Source organism: Phyllobates terribilis, unplaced genomic scaffold (genome assembly GCF_046119375.1).
Source record: "Phyllobates terribilis strain yellow unplaced genomic scaffold, ASM4611937v1 Scaffold_11__3_contigs__length_659146591, whole genome shotgun sequence".
In the NCBI taxonomy this organism is placed as follows: domain Eukaryota; kingdom Metazoa; phylum Chordata; class Amphibia; order Anura; family Dendrobatidae; genus Phyllobates; species Phyllobates terribilis.
In genome coordinates this window covers 30,444,450-30,463,049 of record NW_027362771.1, presented here as the reverse complement: position 1 = coordinate 30,463,049, position 18,600 = coordinate 30,444,450, and the positions used below count along the sequence as shown (strand labels likewise).

General features: G+C 41.9%; 1 protein-coding gene across 3 annotated transcripts in view; it reads right to left on the bottom strand.

Moving 5' to 3' along the window:
• RGS14 (regulator of G protein signaling 14) overlaps positions 1-18,600 on the bottom strand; it is a 311,115-nt gene that overhangs the window by 183,102 nt on the left and 109,413 nt on the right. The gene's annotated exons all lie outside the window — the stretch shown is intronic.

The window sequence follows — 18,600 nt, the reverse complement described above, 5'->3', positions numbered from 1 at the left end:
ATGGGGGATTCTTGGAAAAACTTAAATTAAAACCCAAACCTTTGTCATCCCCTATTGCTGTGGTTTCTGTCGATGGCTCCCCCTTGAAGAGTGTTACTCACAAGGTCTGTGAATTTCCCCTCACTATTAATGGTGTTCATCAAGAAAATTTGGATTTGGTGGTATTAAATAATTTGCCTTCTCCAGTAATTTTGGGGTTACCCTGGTTAAAATTGCACAATCCTGTACTGGATTGGTCTACCAATGAAATTAAGTCCTGGAGTCCTAAGTGTTATGACAAGTGTTGCAACGGACGTATTGCTGCGGTGGAAAAAGGGGAATTACCTGTACCTATTCAGGATTTTTGGAGAGTTTTTTCTGAGGAGGAGTCACAAATATTGCCTCCCCATAGAGACTATGATTGTACCATTGAATTTGTCCCTGGAGCGACTCTTCCTAAAAGTCGTTTATTTAATCTTACTATTCCTGAGAGAAAGGCTTTGGAGGAATACATACAGACAAGCTTGGCCGCCGGTCACATTAGGCCTTCCAAGTCTCCTGTGGCTGTTGGATTTTTTTTTGTTAAAAAAAAGGACGGCGGTTTACGTCCTTGTCTGGACTTTCGTGAGATTAATAAAATTGCTGTACGCAATCCTTACCCACTGCCATTGATTCCTGATTTGTTTAAACAGTTAGTGGGGGCCAAGTGGTTCTCTAAAATTGATCTCCGGGGGGCATACAATTTGTTGCGCATGAAGGAGGGTGATGAATGGAAGACTGCTTTTAACACTCCTGTGGGTCATTTTGAGAACCTGGTTATGCCTTTTGGTCTTACCAATGCTCCAGCATTTTTTCAGAATCTTATTAATAACATCCTTAGACCTTTGATCGGCAAAAATGTGGTTGTGTATTTGGATGACATTTTGATTTATTCGCCTGATCTGGAGTCACATTGGCGGAGCGTACGCGAGGTATTACAGTTATTAATTGACAATTTGCTTTTTGCTAAGCTGGAGAAATGTGAGTTTGCTGTACAGAGAATTCGTTTTTTGGGCTACATTATCTCCAGCGAAGGCTTTGAGATGGACCCTGTGAAGGTTCAGGCGGTTCAGGAATGGCCTAGGCCTATTGGTTTGAAATCGATACAGAGGTTTTTGGGTTTTGCCAATTATTACAGAAAATTCATTAAAATTTTTTCTATTATTGTCAAACCACTGATTGATCTCACCAGGAAAGGTGCTAATGCGGTTCAGTGGACTACTGAGGCCATTGAAGCTTTTGTGTTTCTAAAGGAGAGGTTCAGCTCTGCTGCTATCCTTATGCAGCCTGATGTAACTAAGCCGTTTTTGGTTGAGGTTGATGCTTCTTCGGTGGGGGTCGGTGCGGTGTTGTCTCAGGAAATCAAGGATGGAGCACATCCCTGTGCTTTTTTTCAAAAAAAATTTCTGAGACTGAACTTAATTACGATATTGGTAATCGGGAATTGCTGGCTATTAAACTCGCTTTTGAACACTGGCGTCATCTCTTGGAAGGTGCTGAATTTCCCATTCAGGTTTTCACTGATCATAAAAATCTGATCTATCTTGATGCTGCCAAGCGCTTGAATGCCCGTCAGGCTAGGTGGGCACTTTTTTTCTCGCGGTTTAATTTTTCCGTTACTTACATCCCGGGTACCAAGAATGTTAAAGCTGATGCTTTGTCTCGCAGCTTTTCTCCCATGGTCGGTGCTGAGGAGGAGGGGAGCATTTTACAAGAAGGTGTTGTGATTGCTGCATTGGACTCCGTTTTGGAAGATGAGATTCTTAAAGCACAGGAGAATGCCCCATCTAACACTCCCCATGGGAGGTTGTTTGTGCCTTGGACCTTTAGGAGAGATTTGTTTGTTGAGTGTCATGAGTCTCGGTTGGCAGGTCATCCAGGAATTTCTGAGACCAAGAGACTTGTGGGTCGCAGTTTTTGGTGGCCTGGATGGCAGAAGGAAGTCATTAAGTGGGTGCGTCAATGTACGGTGTGTGCTAGATCTAAGTCTTACATACTCCTGCAGCGGGGTTGCTTTGCCCTCTGGAGGTTCCTAGTGCACCTTGGACACATCTGGCTATGGACTTTATTACTGACCTTCCCCCCTCTGAGGGTTTCACAGTCATCTGGGTGGTCGTGGACCGTTTTAGCAAGATGTGTCACTTGGTTCCTTTCATCAAACTGCCTTGTGCTAAGACACTCGCTAAGGCCTTTGTCAAGGAAATTGTCAGACTACATGGCGTTCCTACTGACATTGTTTCGGATAGGGGACCTCAGTTCGTGGCTCGTTTTTGGCGTGCTTTTTGTGACAGGTTGGGAGTTCATTTTTCGTTTTCATCCGGATATCATCCTGAGTCTAGTGGCCAGACAGAAAGGAAGAATCAGGATGTTGAGCAGTTCTTGCGTTGTTTTGTGGCAGACAATCAGGAGGGGTGGTCTGAGTTTCTGCCACTTGCTGAGTTTGCTCTTAACAACCATACATCCTCTTCTGCTGGTTGTTCGCCTTTTTTTTGTTGTTCTGGGAGACATCCGTCTTTTGGGTCATTCTCCAAATTGGTATCGGCTGTGCCTGAGGAGGAGAGTTTTTCCGGTGACTTGGAGAGAGTTTGGACGGATGTGCATGGTAATCTTCAGGAGGCTAACAAAAAATCTAAGAGGTACTTTGATAGGAAACGGCAAGAGGTTTTGTTTGCTATTGGTGACATGGTTTGGTTGTCCTCTAAGAATCTGCGGTTGAGGATTCCTTCTAAAAAATTGGGTCCCAAGTTTGTAGGGCCCTTTAAGGTGCTTCAGGTAGTTAACCAATCTGCTGTTAGGTTGGAGGTTCCTACCTCCTGGAAGATTAATCAGGTGTTTCATGTTTCTCTGTTGAAAAGAGCTTGTGTGTCGGATGGAGACATCTCTGCCACTGTTCCTCCGGTGGTGGAGGACGGGGAATACGAAATTTCCCGCATCCTAAATTCTAGACGGTATAGAGGGAGTTTGCAGTATCTCGTCGCTTGGAAAGGTTTCGGACCCGAGGATAACTCATGGATGAGGGCGGATGATGTTTCTGCTTCCAGACTTGTCAGAGCGTTTCACAAGAGGTTTCCTGATAAGCCTGGGCTAGGGGATCCGGAGGATCCCCATAGAAGAGGGGGTACTGTTAGAACTCTCCTATTAGGTTTTTTCTATCTTGCTGGTCACATGACCTTGTTTGCCTATTTAATCCTGCTCCGCCCTCCTGACCTTGCTGGACTTCATCGTAATTTCTACTCTTAAGTTAGCCTGATGCTTAGTTACCTTTCTCAGTCTGTTTAGCTTGGTCTTCGGACCTTTATGTTCTATGTTGTGTGTTTGTCTTTTACTGCTACAATTTCTGCTAGGAGGTGCCCAACTTTATCCCAGTCCCTAGTTCTTGTAGGGATCCCTCCCTTGCATCTATAGGTCTTCGTACAGACTAGCCGAGGACTTTAGCGGGTCTGATCGCAGGATCAGGTTCCCCGTTACATCGTAGGGATCTAGCTTAGTTCTACTGTAGGGACAGATCTCCTTTCTTTCCTTAGTGCTTGTAGCAGATCATAACAGTTGGGGTAGTTTTCCTGCCACCGATCGTCCCAGCTAGGAGTTCCATCTGAGCCTGTGTTACATAGTTTGTAAAGCCGAATAAAGACTTGCGTCCATCAAGTTCGACCTGTTAGTTCTGTAATTGCTAAAGCTGATCCAGAGGAGGGCAAAAACCCCAAATGATTTAGCCAATCTTCACCTGAGGAAAAATTCCCTCCCGACTCTGAAACCAGCAGTCAGAATAAATCCCTGTATCAACCTACTATTTTATTTTATTTTTAAGTATATGCTGAAATCTGCCTGGTATCTAGAATTGCATCCAGTCCCCGCTTGAACTGGTGTAGTGAATCTGACATTACTGTCTCCTCGCTCAGTGAATTCCATATTCTCACTGCTCTTACCGTAAAGAACCCCTTCCTATGCTGGTGCTGAAACCTTTTCTCTTCCAGTCTTAGTGAATGCCCTCTTGTTACCGTAATATCCCTCCTTTTGAACAAATCCCGGGCAAGATCTCTATACTGTCCCCTAACATATTTGTACACATTTATTATGTCCCCCCTCAACCTTCTCTTTTCCAGGCTGAATAGTCCTAGTTTTGCCAACCTCTCTGGGTATTGCAGTCCCTCCATTCCCTTTATTAATTTTGTTGCCCTCCTTTGTACCTTTTCAAGCTCATTTATATCCTTTCTATATATTGGGGCCCATAACTGAGCACAGTATTCCAAGTGTGGTCTGACCAGTAGAGATGAGCGGTGTTCGACTAGAACTGTTCGCCAATCTCAAATTCGAGCTGTTTTGGGCGGTGTTCGAGTTGTTCGACGAACCCGAACGATTTGCAAAAAATTCGGCTGTTCGAGGTTATGTTCGATAACTGTTCGTGCACCAAAAGCGTGTCCTGCATGTCTGGCGCTATTTAGAGCACCAATCATGCAGGGATTGTCTGCCACTCACTGTAATGCCACAGCCATGGTGGTTGTGGCATTACAGTGATTGCCCAAATCGATGGGAACAGTGCCAACAGTGAAAGATGAAAAGCCGGCAATTCAGCAGCGGCATACACCGGTACCCGACAATTTAGAACCGAAAGAATAGAGCTTCACACATAGATTAGATAGATATAAACATGTCAGCCACATATATATGAAGTACAGTGACAGTGTTGCTTACTGTACTTGTCATTTAGCGTAAAGGATTTATCAAAAAAAATAATAGTGTTTTCATGCACCGTCTCTTTAAAAAAGCCGGCCGGCAATTCAGCAGCGGTACCCGACAATTTATAACAGACAGAATAGAGCTTCACACATAGATTAGATAGATAGAAACATGTCAGTCACATATATATGAAGTACAGTGATAGTGTTGGTTACTGTACTTGTCATTTAGTATTAAAATAAAGGATTTATTATTAAAAAAATTGGCGTGGGGTTCCCCTTAATTTTAGGCTCTAGCGGAGGTTAAGCAGACAGCTGGGGCAGATGTTTGAAGCCTGGGAAGGGGGTAATACCCACGGAGCTTCCCAGGCTACTAATATCAGCCCCCAGCTGAATACATAGCCTTTACTAGCTATTAAAATGGGGGACCCCCCCAAAAAAAATGACGTGGGGTCCCCCCTAATTTAATAGCTAGCAAAGGCTAGGCAGACAGCTGGGGGCTGATATTAATAGCCCAGGAAGGGAGCCATGAATATTGGCCCCCTCCCAGGCTAGAAACACCAGCCGTCAGCCGCCCCAGAAATGGCGCATTCATAGGATGCGCCAATTCTGGCACTTAGCCTCGCTCTTCCACGCTGCACTGTAGCGGTGGCAGGGGGTAATAGGGCTGGGGTTGATGTCAGCTTATAATGCCAGCTGACATCAAGCCCAGGTTAGTAATGGAGAGGCGTCTATAAGACACCCCCATTACTAACCCCATAGTCAAAGTTAAAAAAAACACAAACACCCAGAATAAAGTCCTTTAATTGAAAAAGACACAATTCTTTATTGTTCTAAATTAAACCATACTTACCATCACGCCCATTCCAGCTGAAGCCAACGATCTCCTGCAATAAAAGAAAAATAATAAAGCAACCTCATCCTTACCTTTCCATGGTTCCCACGACAACTTCAGCTCTGCTACATCGAGATGACAGGCTGGAGCGCAGCAGAACGCCGCCATCCAGCCTGTCATCCCGCAGACACTGAGAAGCGCAGGCATGCTTGCGCTCCACATTGTCTCTCTGTGACGGCATAAAGATGAGCCGAGGTCATGTCCAATGAACTCGGCTCACCTCATGCACGTCACTTACAGCGTGGGAGAATTCTCACGCTGAAGCGCTGAGTGCAGGAGAATTTTCCCACGCTGTCAGTGACGTGCAGGAGGTGAGCTGAGTTCATTGGACATGAGCTCACCTTATGCACGTCACTGACAGCGTGGGAAAATTCTCCTGCACTCAGCGCTTCAGCCGTCACAGCCAGACACTGCAGAGCGCAAGCATGCCTGCGCTTCTCAGTGTCTGCGGGATGACAGGCTGGATGGCAGCGTTCTGCTGCGGTCCAGCCTGTCATCTCGATGTAGCAGAGCTGAAGCTGTCATGGGAACCATGGAAAGGTAAGGATGAGGTTGCTTTATTATTTTTCTTTTATTGCAGGAGATCGTTGGCTTCAGCTGGAATGGGCGTGATGGTAAGTATAGTTTAATTTAGAACAATAAAGGATTGTGTCTTTATTTCAATTAAAGGACTTTATTCTGGGTGTTTGTGTTTTCTTTTAACTTTGACTATGGGGTTAGTAATGGGGGTGTCTTATAGACGCCTCTCCATTACTAACCTGGGCTTGATGTCAGCTGGCATTATAAGCTGACATCAACCCCAGCCCTATTACCCCCTGCCACCGCTACAGGGCAGCGTGGAAGAGCGAGGCTAAGTGCCAGAATTGGCGCACCCTATGAATGCGCCATTTCTGGGGCGGCTGACGGCTGGTGTTTCTAGCCTGGGAGGGGGCCAATATTCATGGCTCCCTTCCTGGGCTATTAATATCAGCCCCCAGCTGTCTGCCTAGCCTTTGCTAGCTATTAAATTAGGGGGGACCCCACGTCATTTTTTTGGGGGGTCCCCCATTTTAATAGCTAGTAAAGGCTATGTATTCAGCTGGGGGCTGATATTAGTAGCCTGGGAAGCTCCGTGGGTATTACCCCCTTCCCAGGCTTCAAACATCTGCCCCAGCTGTCTGCTTAACCTCCGCTAGAGACTAAAATTAAGGGGAACCCCACGCCAATTTTTTTTAATAATAAATCCTTTATTTTAATACTAAATGACAAGTACAGTAACCAACACTATCACTGTACTTCATATATATGTGACTGACATGTTTCTATCTATCTAATCTATGTGTGAAGCTCTATTCTGTCTGTTATAAATTGTCGGGTACAGATGCTGAATTGCCGGCCGGCTTTTTTAAAGAGACAGTGCATGAAAACACTATTATATTTTTTAATAAATCCTTTACACTAAATGACAAGTACAGTAAGCAACACTGTCACTGTACTTCTTATATATGTGACTGACATGTTTCTATCTATCTAATCTATGTGTGATGCTCTATTCCTTCTTGTCTAAATTGTCGGGTACCGGTGTATGCCGCTGCTGAATTGCCGGCCGGCTTTTTTAAAGAAAGCGTCTTCTGAGCAGTTTGTCAGCTTTTGGACACCTTTTGAAGGTGTTTTCTATGTGTTTCTATGTGTTTTTGTTTGCCTGCCATTGGTTTTAACAGTGTTCGACGGTGTTCTAAGGTGTTCGATGAACAGTTCGACGAACAGTTCCTCGAACATCCCGGTGTTCGACGAACCGAACCGAACCCGAACACTACGGGGGTGGCTCAACACTACTGACCAGTGCTTTGTACAGTGGAAGAACAATGTTCTCATCCTTTGCAGCTATACCTCTTCTGATACATCCCCTTACCCTGTTTGCCCTTACAGCAGCGGCCTGACTTTGGGCACTCCAATTTAGTTTGCTATCAATCAAGATGCCCAAGTCCTTCTCCATCTCTGAATTCCCCAATGATTTCCCATTCAGTGAGTACTGGTGACTTCCATTTTTCCTTCCCATATGTATGACCTTACATTTCTCCTCGTTAAACCTCATTTGCCATTTAATGCTCCACCTACCCAGCTTATCCAAATCCCTCTGTAGGTCTGCACTGTCCTCTTTTGTATTAATTGTTTTACATAACTTTGTGTCATCTGCAAATATTGATATTTTACTATTTATCCCGTTGACTATGTCGTTAATAAAGATGTTAAATAACATTGGGCCTAGTACAGACCCCTGTGGTACCCCACTAGTGACGCTTACCCAATCTGAGTATATTCCATTTATAACCACCCTCTGCCTTCTATCCTTTAGCCAGTTAGCTACCCACTTGCAGACATTTTCCCCCAGCCCCATCATTCTCATTTTGTATACCAACCTATTATGTGGCACGCTATCGAACGCTTTTGAGAAGTCGAGATACACGACATCCACTGGTTCCCCCTGATCTACTCGAGAGCTAACCTCCTCATAGAAGTCAATCAGGTTTGTTTGGCAGGAGCGATTCCTCATGAATCCATGTTGGTTCGGGATTAAAAGATTATTAGCATCAAGATGCTCCGTAATTGCCTCTTTAATGAAGCTTTCAAAAATTTTGCCCACAACGGACGTCAGACTCACCGGCCGATAGTTTCCGGCGTCACTTTTCGCTCCCTTTTTGAATATTGGCACTACATTCGCCTGTCGCCAATCAAGTGGCACAGACCCAGTCTCAACAGAGTCCTTAAATATAAGATATAACAGTCTGTCTATCACATTACTTAGTTCCCTTAGTACCCGTGGGTGTATGCCATCAGGTCCTGGTGATTTGTTTATTTTAATGTTACTGAGGCGTTTCTGTACCTCAACTTGGGTTAGATTTGTCATACTTAGTGGAGGATTAAGCTTGTTACTTCTCATTTCTCCTGTTAGTTCTATTTCCTTTGTGAAAGTTGTCGAAAAAAAATTATTTAATAGATTCGCTTTATCCTCATCTTTCTCTATGATTTTGCCTTCCTCACTTTTTATCGGTCCAATATTATCCGATTTAATCCTTTTACTATTTATATACGTAAAGAACAGTTTGGGATTTGATCTACTTTCCCTAGCAATACGTTTCTCTGTTTCCTCCTTCGCTATTTTTATTTGTTTTTTACAGGTTCTCGTTTTTTCCTTGTAACACATTAGTGCCTCCTTACTGTTTTCCTGTTTTAATCTCTTGAATGCCTCTTTTTTGCTATTTAACGCCCCTTTTGCGTTCTTGTTCAACCATATTGGTTTCCTCTTATTTCTGGCCCTTTTATTCCCATACGGTATATACCTCTCGCACTGAGTATTCAGAATTCTTTTGAAGGTTTCCCATTTACTATTCGTATTCCATTGATTAAGTACTTTGTCCCAGTCAATAAGTTGAAGGTTTTCTATCAGCTGATCAAACTTCGCCCTCCTAAAGTTTAATGTTTTTGTTGTTCCCTTATTGATAACCCTACTGAAGGGCATTTTGAAGTCGATAATATTATGATCGCTATTACCTAGGTGCCCCCCTATCTGTACCTCAGTTATTCTATCAGGCCTATTAGTCAATATTAAGTCCAACACGGCCTTCCCTCTCGTTGGTTCCTGCACTAGTTGGGAGAGATAATTATCCTTAATATTTGTCAAGAACCTTTTTCCTTTCTGAGATCTACAGGTTTCTGTTTCCCAGTCAATATCCGGGTAGTTGAAATCCCCCATTACAATCACTTCATTATGTTTTGCTACTTTGTCTATTTGTCCTAATAGCAGATTCTCATTCTCCTCTGTTATATTTGGTGGCTTATAGCAGACCCCCAGTAATATTTTATTATTATTTTTTGCCCCCTCTATCTCTACCCACATGGACTCGACCCCCTGTTGTTGCTGCTGCTGCTGTTGCTGCTGCAATACCAGTTGCTGCTGCAGATTAGTTTGCACCAGTTGCTTTATCAGCTCCTCCGTGTCTTCAGACCGCGCTTGCACTGCTAAAGCTGCCTTGACCCAGGACATGCAGTTTCCAGCCAGCAATCACCTGTCTGCCCACATTCAAAGCACCAATTGTAAGAGACTAGCTCTCAGATAGATGCTGGTGCACAAACTGGAGTCCGATTCGTTGTTTAAAAAAAAAGGCGGTTTATTAAATGTCCATAAGCCATCCCTTAACAAACATAAACAGTCTGTTATGGGTACAAAAGGTATAACAGAACCAAAACTGGAAAATAAATAGTCCATACATAGTAGTGTTCAAAATAATAGTAGTGCAATATGACTAACCGAATTAATCACTGTTTTTGGTATAAATTATATTATCACATGTCAAGCAATTTACCAATTGGTACAGTAGATTCTAAGAAAGCCAACAGACTCAGCATTCATGATCTGCATGTTTTTGAGTCTGTGTATTTGAATAATTAATTGAAAGAGGTAGTGTTCAAAATAATAGCAGCGTGGAGTTCAATTAGTGAGGTCAATCATTCTGTGAAGAAACAGGTGTGAATCAGGGAGCCCTTATTTAAGGGTGAAGTCAGCACATGTTGTACATGCATTTCTCCTTGAAAGCCTGAGAAATATGGGTCGTTCCAGACATTGTTCAGAAGAACAGTGTACTTTGATTTAAAAGTTGATTGGAGAGGGTAAAACTTAGAAGTGTAGACAATGATAGGCTGTTCACCTAAAATGATCTCCATTGCTTTGAAATGGAAAGCAGAACCAGATAGATGTGAAAGAAAATGAAAGACTACCATTTGAATGGATCGAAGTCAGAATGGCAAAGACTCAGCCAATGATCAGCTCCAGGATGATCCAAGACAGTCTCAAGTTACCTGTGAGTACTGTGACAGTTAGGAGACCTGTGTGAAGCTAATCTCTTAACAAGAAGCCCCCGCAAAGTCCCACTGTTAAAAAAAGACATGTACTGAAGTGGATACAATTAGCCAAAGAACACATTCAACTGACCTAAAGAGAAATGGAGAAACATTTTGTGGACTGATGAAAGTAAAATTGTTCTTTTTGGGTCCATGGGCCGCAGACGGTTTGTCAGACGACCCCCAAACTCTGCATTCAGTATACTCTGAAGACAGTGAAGCATGGTGGTGCAAGCATCATGATATGGGCATGTTTTTCTTATTATGGTGCTGGACCTTTTTACCGCATACCAGGGATCATGGACCAGTTTACATATATTAAAATACTTGAAGAGGTCATGTTACCTTATGCTGAAGAGGATATGCCCTTGAAATGGGTGTTTCAACGACCCTAAACACACTAGTAAATGAGCAAAATCTTTGTTCCAGTCCAACAAAATTGAGGTTATGGAGTGGCCAGCCCAATCCCCGGACCTTAATCCGATAGAACACTTGTGGGGCAACATCAAAAAAAACGTTTCTGAGGAAAAGCCAAAAAATGCCAAAAAATTGTGGTATGTAGTCAAAGCATACTGGGCTGGAATAACAGTTGACAGGTGACAGAAATTGGTTCACTCTATGCAACATAGATCAGCAGCATTTCTAAAAAACTGTGGGTATACAACTAAATATTAGGTTAGTGATTCACAGGAATGCTAAATCCTCAAAAATAAGTACATATTGTGAGTTTGTAAAGACAAATGCAGAAACTGCTATTTTTTAGAACAGCCAAATGTTCATTTTTTGTTATTTTCTGTAAAGTATTTAAAAATTATATACATTTCTCTTCATGTTTTGAATTAGAAAACAGTGTGCAATGTTCCCAATGCATGGAAATAAAAACTAGTATAAAGATTTTGTGCTTAACTTGTGTTTTTGAACACACTGCTATTATTTGGAACACTACTGTATATATACATCATTTGTTTAAATATCAGACCTTCACTCAGCCTCAAGCAGACATAGAGCCACACCAGCAGGGTATTTTCACCATGCACATACCACACCTAATAGTTCAGCTGGATTCCCTTATATCTACCATATCAAGCCCAGGGGCAGGGATATGTGAGCAGCCAGTCCCACCTGCTGGTAAACCAGGCCCTGGACAAGCCCTATTAACTCTCTCAGTACTTTACGTGCTGGAGCCTGCTTTTTCACTTTTACATCACTGAGGCTACCAACCTCGATGATACATATCTTCCCTCGAGGACCTGTCCGGCGGCCATCCTACAATATATACATATATATATATATATATATATATATATATATATACAGACATATATATACAGTACAGACCAAAAGTTTGGACACACCTTCTCATTTAAAGATTTTTCTGCATTTTCATGACTATGAAAATTGTACATTCACACTGAAGGCATCAAAACTATGAATTAACACATGTGGAATTATATACTTAACAAAAAAGTGTGAAACAACTAAAAATAGTCATGAAAATACAGAAAAATCTTTAAATGAGAAGGTGTCTCCAAACTTTTGGTCTGTACTGTATATATATATATATATATATATATATACAGTGCTGGCCAAAAGTATTGGCACCCCTGCAATTCTGTCAGATAATACTCAATTTCTTCCTGAAAATGATTGCAATCACAAATTCTTTGGTATTATTCTCTTCATTTAATTTGTCTTCAATGAAAAAAACACAAAAAGAATTGTCCTAAAGCCAAATTGGATATAATTCCACACCAAACCTAAAAAAGGGGGTGGACAAAAGTATTGGCACCCTTTGAAAAACCATGTGATGCTTCTCTAATTCGTGTAATTAATAGCACCAGTAACTTACCTGTGGCACCTAACAGGTGTTGGCAATAACTAAATCACACTTGCAGCCAGTTAACTTGGATTAAAGTTGACTCAACCTCTGTCCTGTGTCCTTGTGTGTACCACATTGAGCATGGAGAAAAGAAAGAAGACCAAAGAACTGTCTGAGGACTTGAGAAACCAAATTGTGAGGAAATATGAGCAATCTCAAGGCTACAAGTCCATCTCCAAAGACCTGAATGTTCCTGTGTCTTCCGTGCGCAGTGTCATCAAGAAGTTTAAAGCCCATGGCACTGTGGCTAACCTCCCTAGATGTGGACGGAAAAGAAAAATTGACGAGAGATTTCAACGCAAGATTGTGTGGATGGTGGATAAAGAACCTCGACTAACATCCAAACTAGTTCAAGCTGCCCTGCAGTCCGAGGGTACAACAGTGTCAACCCGTACTATCCGTCGAAGTCTGAATGAAAAGGGACTGTATGGTAGGATACCCAGGAAGACCCCACTTCTTACCCCGAGACATAAAAAAGCCAGGCTGGAGTTTGCCAAAACTTACCTGAGAAAGCCTAAAACGTTTTGGAAGAATGTTCTCTTGTCAGATGAGACAAAAGTAGAGCTTTATGGGAAAAAGCATCAACATAGAGTGTACAGGGAAAAAATAGAGGCATTCAAAGAAAAGAACACGGTTCCTACAATCAAACATGGCGGAGGTTCCCTGATGTTTTGGGGTTGCTTTGCTGCCTCTGGCACTGGACTGCTTGACCGTGTGCATGGCATTATGAAGTCTGAAGACTACCAACAAATTTTGCAGCATAATGTAGGGCCCAGTGTGAGAAAGCTGGGTCTCCCTCAGAGGTCATGGGTCTTCCAGCAGGACAATGACCCAAAACACACTTCCAAAAGCACTATAAAATGGTTTTAGAGAAAGCACTGGAGACTTCTAAGGTGGCCAGCAATGAGTCCAGACCTGAATCCCATAGAACACCTGTGGAGAGATCTCAAAATGGCAGTTTGGAGAAGGCACCCTTCAAATATCAGGGACCTGGAGCAGTTTGCCATAGAAGAATGGTCTACAATTCCAGCAGAGCATTGTAAGAAACTCATTGATGGTTACCGGAAGCGGTTGTTCGCAGTTATTTTGGCTAAAGGTTGTGCAACCAAGTATTAGGCTGAGGGTGCCAATACTTTTGTCCGGCCCTTTTTTGGAGTTTTGTGTGAAATGATCAATGATTTGATTTTTGCATCATTCTCTTTTGTGCTTTTTCCTTGCAAGCAAATTAAATGAAGAGAATAAAACCAAAGAATTTGTGATTGCAATCATTTTCAGGAAGAAACTGAGTATTATCTGACAGAATTGCAGGGGTGCCAATACTTTTGGCCAGCACTGTACATATATAGTATGTTCTTTCTTTCTTTAGAATTGTAGGTTTTCAAACTGCATAGCTTAATATTGCCTATATAAATCAAGGTACTGTCCTATGACATATGATACCACATGATAGAAAGTGCAAATGGAAGAGATCAGAGGGCTGATGGGATGGAGAAAACCAATGTGTTACACTGCCACCAGTGCAGCTTGGTATTGTTTGCTATTGTTGATCTCCATTCACACTGATTGTGTATATTTTCTGTACTTATTTTAGTGCAAGTTGTTATGATAACACATACAGGTGCATCTGACTAAATTAGAGTATCATCAAAAAGTTAATTTATTTCAGTTCTACAATACAAAAAGTGAAACACATATATTATATAGAGTCATTACAGAGTGATCTATTTCAAGTGTTTATTTCTGTTAATGATGATTATGGATTACAGCCAATGAAAACACAAAAGTCATTATCTCAGAAAATTAGAATACTTTATAACAACAGCTTGAAAATATGATTTTAAAATCCAAAATGTTGGCCTACTGAAACGTATGTTCAGTAAATGCACTCAATACTTGTCCGGGCTCCTTTTGCATCAATTACTTCATCAATGCGGCGTGGCATGGAGGTGATCAGCCTGTGCCACTGCTGAGGTGTTATGGAAGCCCAGGTTGCTTTGCCTTCAGCTTGGGTCTGGTGTCTCTCATCTTCCTCTTGACAATACCCCATAGATTCTCTATGGGGTTAAGGTCAGGTGAGTTTGCTGGCCAATCAAGCACAGTAATACTGTTGTTTTTAAACCAGGTATTGGTACTTTTGGCAGTGTGGACAGGTGCCAAGTCCTGCTGGAGAATGAAATTTCCATTTCCAAAAAGCTTGTCGGCAGAGGGAAGCTCTAAAATTTCCTGGTAGACGGCTGCGCTGACTTTGGTCATCACTAATTGTGGAAACTTCACACTAGACCTCAAGCAGCTTGGATTGTGTGCCTCTCCACTCTTCCTCCAGACTCTGGGACCTTAATTTCCAAATGAAAATTGGGACTCTGGGACCTTGTGAAGTGTGTCAATGACTGCCTTCTGGACATCTGTCAAGTCAGCAGTCTTTTCCATGATTGTGAAGCCTACTGAAACAGACTAAGGGACCTTTTTAAACGCTTAGAAAGTCTTTGCAGGTGTATTTTGTTAATTATTTTAATTTACTGAGAAGAAGGACTTTTGTGTTTTCATTGGCTGTAAGCCATAATCATCAACATTAACAGAAATAAACACCTGAAATAGATCACTCTGTTTGTAATGGCTCTGTATAATATATGAGTTTCACTTTTTGTATTGAAAAACTGAAATAAATTAACTTTTTGATGATATTCTAATTTAGTGAAATGCAGCTGTATTAGGAGTAGCATAGCTTCCATTATTATACAGATGGGCTGCAGTGGGTTTCCACATAACTATATTATTATTATCATTTTGTTATTTCTAATACTTTGGGTGTGCGCACACTTCAGTTAATGTGGTTTTTATTCTTCTTTATCACACATTGTTGTTTTGCCACATTGTTTGTAGCATCCCTGTATACATATCATGATTGTTTTCTGGTGCTAATCCTCCCTTTTTCTCTTGTATATGTGTTATTTTCTATGTCTGCTGACCCATTGACAATTAAAAGTAAATTCCAGACTACTCCTTTAATGTGGTATTGATTTTTCAGTCAATTACATGTAATTGTGTGTTCAATTTAAAATTCCTGTTATTAATTTATTTCCTTTTGTCTCATCTAAGAGCCACATTTGAACTCTGGCCTACAGAATAGACTTCATGCATAAAAACATTTTAAAGCGAACACCCACGGATCTCCTAAAATAAGGGTTCTTTGCTGATCTACAGTAGCAATTTGAAGACCAGCCTAAGACAAAATGTAGACATGTCTATATAAGGAAAATCTTTTTGCACCATTAACCCTGCAAGGAATGGAAACTTTTGTACTTATAAGATTAAACAACATAAGACTCTATTCACATCAGTGTTTTTGTTCTACCATATGCTATTCTGATTTCTTAGGTAAAAATGTGGAGAAACATTTTACTTCCCTACTGAGTTTGACTGTACTTTTCCGACAGGAGAAAAGATCAGTTGGCTTCAGCGAGAATAGCGTAGGCTTATACACTACAGTATGCAGCAAAATAAGATTGAGAACTAATTGTTTCCAACAAAACTTAAGGTCCAATAAGCTTAAATTTAGTTCAATTAAAAATATATCAATCATAAATTTGTCAGAAACTGAAGCCCTGTGGCCGATATGAACAATGTCTTGTGCATTCTAGTGCAATGTTAAAAGTACGTTTCTATTCGCCATTGTTTGTACGGATGGCAAGAGAGTATGCAAAATGCGGCATCATATAACTTTATGGGATCTATGGAAACCGCTGAGTGCTCTCACTTAGCTGTTCCATATTTGCCAGGGAGATGCATGAAACAGCAGAATTCTTGACATCTCTCTGTACAAACAGCTGCCTGCAGCAGACATACTGGTGAGGAGAAACTGGGGCTCGGAACTCCTGTACCAATGATTAGTGGGGTTCAAGCAATCAAAGGGTGTCCATACATATGAGATAGCTCTTGGTGGAATAGTCATTTACTCCAAACTCCCCACTTATATGAAAAGAGGGGAGCACTTCATGTGCAGGACCAATATGCTATAGAGACATTTGTAGGTGTTACACTTGCCTATTGAGGTTGTACTTGAGGCACAACACTCTTCTTTGCCTTATATAGGGTTTCAGCCATCTGCTCCACTCAGAGTAGATACGGCTGTACTGTACAGGGTAGAATGGAAAATTGCTGGACGGAGGAAGATTTTCCTTGGCACTGAAGACACTCCCCACTTACAGTCTTAACACTACTAATATTAGCAAGATCTTTTATATTGTCTCTAAGGGTATGTGCACACGATGCAGAAATGAAGCTGAAAATTTCTGCATCATTTCTGCATCTCCCTGGCAGAAAAAACGCATGCGGATTGTACATGCGGATTGTACATGCGTTTTTCCTGCGGAATACATGCGGATTCACATGCGTTTCCGCATGTGGATTGACAACCGCTTTCCAGGCGATTTTAGCATCACCTGGAAAGTGCTTAACAACTAGGTCACACTATATAAATCCATGCAAACGGCATGGATTTATATAATGTGACCCGAGAGAGTGGTAAAAATAAATCTATACTTTACCCTCCGATGGCCCACGCTGTCCAGCTCAATCCGTTCTCCCTCGTCGGCAACTTTGAATTGAAAGACCTGCCGACGTCAGCGTCACGTGACCCGTCACATGACTCTGACGTCAGAGCAGGTCCTTCACTGCAAAATGCCGAAAACCAAGCAGGAGCGCTGCGCAGGCCGACAGAAGGTAAATATACATTTATTTTTTATTTTATTCTTGTTTTACAGCTTTTTTAATGGTACCTGGGTGTGGAGGAGACTCTCCTGTCCTCCACACTCGGGTATCATCCGCACATTAGAACGCGCCAATAACGCAAGTACAAATGCAGTCTTGTGGAATTGGCGCGTTCTAATGCAAGTCAATGGCGGCGAAAACGCCGCGTTTACGCAAAATTAATTGACATGCTGCGGATTTTTGAGCGCAGCGTTTAAGCTGCGGAAAAATCCGCATCATGGGCACAGCACATGCGGATTTCAATTGGGGAACATTGCTGCCCTTCTACCATGCGTTTTTAATGCGTTTCCGCGGCGTTTACGCAACTGCAAAACCGCCGCGGAAGCGCATTAAAAACGCATCGTGTGAACTCAGCCTAAGAGCACGTCTTTGAACCTGGAATGGATTCTTCAGCAGTAAAATCAGGGGCGGACAGTAAGAAGAGGGCTTTTATATAAAAATCAGTATATGCGCCCTTGGCAGTGCAATAGTTTATTATATGCACCTGTTTAAGTGTCTGTGACAGTAAATTCTTGTTGCCTTGGAGATGGAAGTGGGCCCGTTTATCTCTTGGACCCCTTTGCAGCTGCATAGGATGCACCAATGGTATGTCCACCCCTGAGCAAAAACACAGAAAAGCCTGATGCTTGTTTGTGTTTTTGCTGGTGAATAATCAAGTTCAAATTCACATTCTTGGACACAATAAAACAGATGTTGGTAATATTTCTAGTCTACAGACTGTTATTGGGCAGCTCCTCCAGTGCTCAGGAGAACCTTCCTCCATCCAGCGTTTTTTTCTTAACTCTCCCATACACAAAAACTTTCAGCTCAGCCAAACATTCATGTGCTTACAATGGGAAGATTGGGGTAATCTGTTGCCAGACACCACTTGGTACCGTTTATTTCCCTGGAGTCTAAATAGTTCAGACATTTAGATTCAATCTCCCTGATGCCTTTTCTCCTGTCAGTGGAAGGATGGGATGCCTCCATACACATTAGATGGTGGTCTGGTCCTACCATTATTGGGTGGTTTGGCCGACTTGAATAGAATTTGCAGAGGAACTGTTTGGATCGATAACAAATAATGTTTATGGGATGCATCTTTTCCCTTACAGTAAAAATGTGACAGTGTTTTACTAATATGAACACAGAAGACTGTACTTCCTTAAAACTAAAGATGGCCATATGCATGAGACTGTAGTCAATAGGTTTCAATGACCATCTAATGTTTATTGGATAGCCATCAGTTTTTTATTCATCCTTAATCAGCGAAAACAGATGATCCTTTAGTTCTCACAAGACATAAACCTCTGCCATAGGTGTCCAGCAATGACTTACTGCTCAGCCCCCATTGAAAAATCACGCACGCTTGTCCAAACAAGTGTGCGTATGTATGGGGGGGTTGGCAGGAGGAATATCCGGCAACAGCTAATAAATATGTACGACCGGACTTAAAACTCATGGCTCTTATGGGATTATATACTTCATAGATTGATTACATAGCAAAA